We start from the raw sequence: 6,242 nt of genomic DNA, 5'->3' as shown, positions 1-6,242 counted from the left end.
TTTGAGACTAACAGTGTTCCACTTCAAACGGGTTCATTACATTACCCATTCTCATCTGGTCAAGCGCACGCACATGTACTTTGCTCGCATTTTATGTAAATCAACATCTTTCCCGCTCGACATCCGCACATCATGATGACTAGGCCTATCTCATGCGGACGAGATCATACATAGTGCCTGAAAGGAATATTCAATTTTATAGTAAGTACGCTTTGCTAGCTTGCAAGATATAAATCTCGTCAACGGCGGATCCAAATCCAAATTTCTGGGAGCACAGGTGGCGGAACGATTTTCAAAGTGGGGTGGCTATTGTGAGACCATCAGGCATCAGTCATTAATAGGCTGATCAATTCAGCTCATAGGACCTGCAAAAGTGGGAGGGGCATGCCCCGGTCGAAAAAGTGGGGGAGGGGCCCGCTTCCGCCGCCGGGGGGGTGGGCTTTTGGAGACCCCAAAATCGGATTTGTTGTGTGTACCATGTTATTGATTCTGTCATCCTAAAATGGCAGATGTAAAGTTAGTACGTATTAGTATTGTAATAGAGCCAAAACTATGGTTAGAGTTTATGTTCATTTTGTGCACAAGTTTAGTTCAGATGTCCCCTCCTTGTTGAAATCGTCAACAAGTCGTGTTTGCTGTCAATACACCATTGCTTAGTATTTTACCGGTTCGTTAGTGGTATGGAGTTTGTTTCTGCATTCAATTGGAGACCCTGAACAATAGAGGACAATAAGGCCCCGATTGACGGAGGGTCCCCGATTGAAAACTGTGTACAAAACATATGGGTGATCTTCTAAAAAAGTTGAAGTACAAACAAAAGAGGAACAATACTGGGTCCCCAATTGCAGGCAGAAACACACTTGTGTGTGTGGTGGGCCGTTGTAAACAAGGTGTAATGCAAAGTCATTTTGAATAGAATTGTCATTTTTTGCTGGCTGATCCAGGTGACATTATGATGGAGCTCTGGCTGTGTTTGTGTAGGTAGCTGCGTGTAGTATTCCGATCCACCCAACTTTTTTTTTACTTTTTGTCAATAAGCCGCCCTTTTTCATCAGCAACATCCTATTTTCCCAGAGATTTCAGTTTATTCCCTGTGATTTAACTTCTGGAGAAATGCTGAGGAATTACGCGGAATATAAGTTTAATTTACATTTATTGTTTTACTCACGTTTAAAAGGAACTACCTATGTTCAGCTGTTTTTATAGGATTGCTGACATAACGCGCGTCGTATGGAAAAAAAAACACCAGATTCCTGGTATTAATACCCGAAAGAGGGGACGTTACATCACACCGGATATTCAGTGCTGTTCTAGGTACAGGCTTTGCACTTTTGAAAACGCACTTCTTGGCACGGGGACCTGGAAATGACGCATTTAGTGTCCCGTACTATTTATGTTTGACAATTTCCGCCACCAAAAAAAAGGATAAAAAGGCAGGGGACATATAGGGGGCCTACACAATGCCTTGACGTGGAGTGCCAGTATCGAGAATTGTGGACTCGAGTGACGGTATAACGAAATACACATTCGTCTCATCACTAGAATCACCAGCAGCCAAAACAATGGCGTATTCCTCGCACAAAACGTTCCAGGAGTCGGCTCTCGTGTTAAACACCACTCCAGAGGTGGAATCAACCCCTCATCGGCTGAACTCAACTCTTAGTTCCTCATCTAATGCGCCGTACACCCACATCGAGTTCACCTGCCTTTCTGTCGTCCTTTCTATCCTGATAATCCTTGCAATCATCGGCAATAGCCTGGTGTTGGTTGCTATGGCCAGGACCAAGAAAATCAGGACTGTTACTAATGCGTTCGTGGCCAACCTCAGCGCGTCCGATTGCCTAGGCAGTTTTGCTCTTCTCTGGAGCGTGCCGGGTATGGTAAGCACTACTCCAGGCTTCCCGCTGGAGTCTGACGTCCCGTGTGTGATGGCAGCTGTTCTGGTGCACCTGACCGTAGGCTGCAGCCTGTACAGCCTCGTCAACATTGCTCTGAACCGGTACATATTAGTAACCAAGCCCAAGGAGACCTACCAGTGGTTGTACACACGTAATAAGATTGCCTTGATGGTCCTTGGCTCCTGGCTCGTACCTTTATGCGCCTTGATTATACCCCCATTCGGTGGTATCGGTGAATTCGGCTTCGATTCAATGACCCGCACCTGTACAGTAAATACAACTCATCCAGCAGCTGACACATACAGAGTTATTCGATTAGCAGTTTTGTTCCCGACTTTATGTGTTGTCCTCATTTCTTACGTCTTGATTTGGCGACACGTTAGACGTCATTTCAACAGGCGCCAAGAACACGACACTCTCTACTCAACTGATAATAGCACAGGTAGGTCCACAAAGCCAAACGATGGTGAACCCGTAGCTTGTGACGCCCATAGTCATACACCTACTTTGCCACTTCAACAAGCACACAGCTCTGATCAGGGCCGTCGTATCAAGAGGGACCAACTTGCCGTTACCAAGAACCTCTCCATCGTCATCTTGGTCTTCGTGATTTCCTTCGCGCCCTTAGCCATCATGATGGTCGCAAAGAGCACCCGTTTCTACCTTTACGGCGAAGTGTTCCTGTTGGTCAGCAACTGCACAAATCCACTCCTTTATGCCGCTAAGCATCCACACTTGGGGCCTGTGTTGCGAGCCATGATCCGGTGCAAATGTTCAAGTGACAGAGATGCCTAAGCCTTATTTGTTTGCCACGTCCACAACCAAAAATTTACTTTTCAGCCCAACTATAACATTTCTGCAAATCACAAATAAAACTGACCTAAAACAGAAAAGTAGTGCTGAATAGGAACAAAACGTCTGGGTATTATCATCATGAGTGACTGAAGTGCAACCAACAAGTCCACCCGCCGACTGTTTGGTGTTTGCCCTCAGTAAACTTCACGTGCGGAGCACAGCTTGAGAACCTTGTCATCATCTATAAGCTGTAACATTCGACCAATGTTAAAGTTCGCAGGATCAGTGTGGGAATCAAACATCACTGGAGTGGCCCTGCCTAATGCTTTGCCATATGGGATGTAACAGCTAAACTGGACAATCTTGAGATCAGACATAATCAAATTGTTTTGCCAAATCACTGCCCAAGTCACCCCGACTATTGCCATCAACTCTTGCCAACACTCGATTAGTGTCAAGGCGTAATCTAAGAAACTCACACTATCTACAAATACCCAGAGCTAGGACCACCCATTGCCAATGGTCTCCATTTCCTATACTGTAACATGTTTTTAGATTGACGTTATTACACTTTTTATTTCATTGTTCCTTCATGTCTAAAGGCGCCTTTCCATAGGCCTAATGCGCGTCAGCACTTGCGCCAAGCGTTGCACATCCGTCAAAATGGCTCTTTGGCGATTTTGACGGCCGAACGCAACCAACACATGTGTTATGTTTAGGGGTCGATTTTTGTGTCCGTGGAAGTGAAACGCATGAACGCATCGTGTACGCAACGCACCCAAAAACGTACATATGGAAAGGCGCCCCAAGCGTTTCATCTATAATCATTAGTTACTATATTATACCCTCTCACTGTTCATTTTGTGTTAGGTTGAATATTACACTCGCTATGCATATACAATTAATTGTGTTTCAATGATTTAGTTTAAATAGTTAAAGCAATATTGAATTTATACCTGCTGGCCTACATGGATGCAGTGCGTTCAGTTTGTGAGCTTGTAATTATGTCATCGACTACACCTAGCGTTTTGATTGCGCCATCAGATACAATTACACTGCCGAGTACGCTGGTGTTTTTTTTTCACACAAGCCTTCGAGGGCAAACACTTACAGTGTTAAACTTTACTTTGTAATTCAAAATGAATGTGAAATGACTACATTCAGAATAGTGGTATTTTTTAGTACGTTTATAATGTTGACCTGGTGTAGCCCAGCCCAAAATATACATAGCGCCCTCAAGCGACCACTGAGAGAGAGGCAGAAAAAAGCTCATGGATGCAGCCATCTTTTTCCTTCGGAAAGCGACCGGCAGGAAAACAAAAGGGGCCTAAAATTGTAATTTAATGGCCAAAATCACTTCCTATATTACGCATTCCTGAGTTTAATAATCATTGCTTCCAGGGATACTGCAAGTAGCTACTGGCTCTCAGGTAAGGCCAAACTTTGATGATAGAAAAATAGTCGTTTGGGAGCCATGTGCTTGTACCATAACAGTTCAGTGCTATGCATACATTACTCAACCTAGGGGGATTTTGTCAATAAGCCTGTAATTGAAATCTGAAAGTAAAACCATCATATTTGCGAACAATATAGGTCTGTAACAGGGGGGAATTTAATATTTGTAAGCCTACTTATGGGACTTGACTATCTGGATGAGAAAACCAATAATGTTTGTGGGGGATATTTTGCATATACATGGGGACATACGTAACTCATGGGTGAATATTGTGCATTAAAGGGATACCATACCGGCAAGATCTATAATTTGCATAATGTAATACTTGTTTCTCAAATTAAGAATGTTGTGAGGAACATATCTCTTTGGAAATTTGTGGAAAATGCCAAGAGGTAATAATTCCCAAGCTGATTTACTATTAAAGTAAATATGATTACCAGTGGAATCTAGAAGTGTCTAGTGTTTGTGAACAAGCTTCACATGTTGCATGTGACAGGATATGTAATTGAGCCACCAGAAAATGTTACATGTATAAATGTTACATGTATATTAGGTTCAAATTTGTTTACTCTCAGGCCCAGTGCGCTGACCCGAGAGAAGTATTGGACAACTCCCACATTCAGCTCCTCTTCCTGAGCCCAGGTGTGCCAGACAGTACCGTGGGATTGTGCACTCGGGAGTTTCTGACCTGATTAGAGAGTTCCGTGATCAGCCCAGTGTGGACTTCTTCCTCCAAAGACGTCTATTGCATCTTCAACTCTGAACGTAGGCTTCAGACATCTGTGCTCTGCATACTGGCCCTACCTGATCAGGGAACTGAACAGTTGCAGTGCTGGTGTTGGACCAGCCAGGATCCTTTTGAATTTAAGAGAACTGACCATTTGTGGTTGAAATCCAAGATCTTGGTGAAAACTGTGTAGATCTACATATTCTATATCTTGTGTGTGTGTATCGAGCGCTCATTGTTATCTTGTTGTCATTGTTATCATTGTCATCGGTTTTACTACTGTTTGACCTTTGCTTTGTATTGTTATACATTTACAAGTGTTAATTCCAAATCTGCATAATTATAAGTGATTTACTGTTGCCAGAGGAAATCAAGGTTGAATTAAAGTGTGAAGTTTAATCTGAGAAATACTTGTCCTGGTTGTTTGGATTGTGTGGGCTACACTAATTTTTAAATGACCAATATCGGCCCATCATTTTACTTTCCGTGCAATTGTATTTAACGATTGCAATGTAACTGCATATTTATTAGCCCTCAGAATTTTCATGCCATATTTTAACATGAATACCGATATTTAATTGAACTTTGATGTTTCAGTAAGTGCGTTTATTCGACAGTCTTTGAGGAAGAGAATCCGTACGTATACGTAGGCCCCTATTGACCAATCTTATCAGCCCTTGCAGAAGTTCAGCAAATCTTTGACGAATTACACAAGTTGTAGTCCTGATTAACGGTTTTCAAATTCACAAACAACTAAACGCTAAACTTCCACCGAGTTAAAAAGCTTTGACCTTGTAATTAGCCAAGATTATTCTATCACCTTTTCAAAGATAGGCCTCTACCAAAATACTGCATCGAGTATAATGTTTGATAAAACAATATTCTTCGTATCAATTAAAGTGAAGTTACAGGCAGCAGTGAATTGACGTACATGTACATGTACTCTTTTCTACACTTAAATAAATAAGCACGCATTATTTGTATATTGAGTTCTGAAGTTGAGTTGTATATGTGGTGGTTACATCTTACACGAACCCTCTGATCCTTGAAATTGCGCCATTTCTTCTTAGCAGCAGTACGTTAATGCTCACAGTGCCCAGAATAGTTTGTTGAATGCAAACTCTGTTTTAGTACGGGAACCTTCAGGGTATACAGACCAGTAAATAAGCTGTCATAGACAACAGTGATAAATATCCCCACTTCAAACAATCAGGAGAAATATCACAAGTTTCACAGGGGTGCAAGACACATATCAAATTAAAGCTCACTTCATCTTTCATTTTCCTTTCAATTTTTAGTGACTTAACAGCTGACTTTTGAAGATATTGCTCTCCAGAGAAAATCTCCCCTCAAAACAGTCATGGGG

At 42.2% G+C, this 6,242-nt stretch overlaps 1 long non-coding RNA gene across 1 annotated transcript; it reads left to right on the top strand.

Moving 5' to 3' along the window:
- The first annotated feature begins 1,885 nt into the window (after nucleotides 1-1,885).
- Nucleotides 1,886-5,284, top strand: LOC110986471 (uncharacterized). Its single transcript, XR_015425104.1, has 2 exons — nucleotides 1,886-4,123; nucleotides 4,725-5,284. It is a non-coding gene; the product is annotated as an uncharacterized LOC110986471 (long non-coding RNA).
- Nucleotides 5,285-6,242: the final 958 nt, after the last annotated feature.

This window comes from Acanthaster planci, linkage group LG04 (assembly GCF_054643075.1).
Source record: "Acanthaster planci isolate LZ-2023a linkage group LG04, COTS_SCS, whole genome shotgun sequence".
Taxonomy (NCBI): domain Eukaryota; kingdom Metazoa; phylum Echinodermata; class Asteroidea; order Valvatida; family Acanthasteridae; genus Acanthaster; species Acanthaster planci.
The sequence above is the reverse complement of the archived record's forward strand: the minus strand, read 5'-3'. Positions and strand labels throughout refer to the sequence as shown.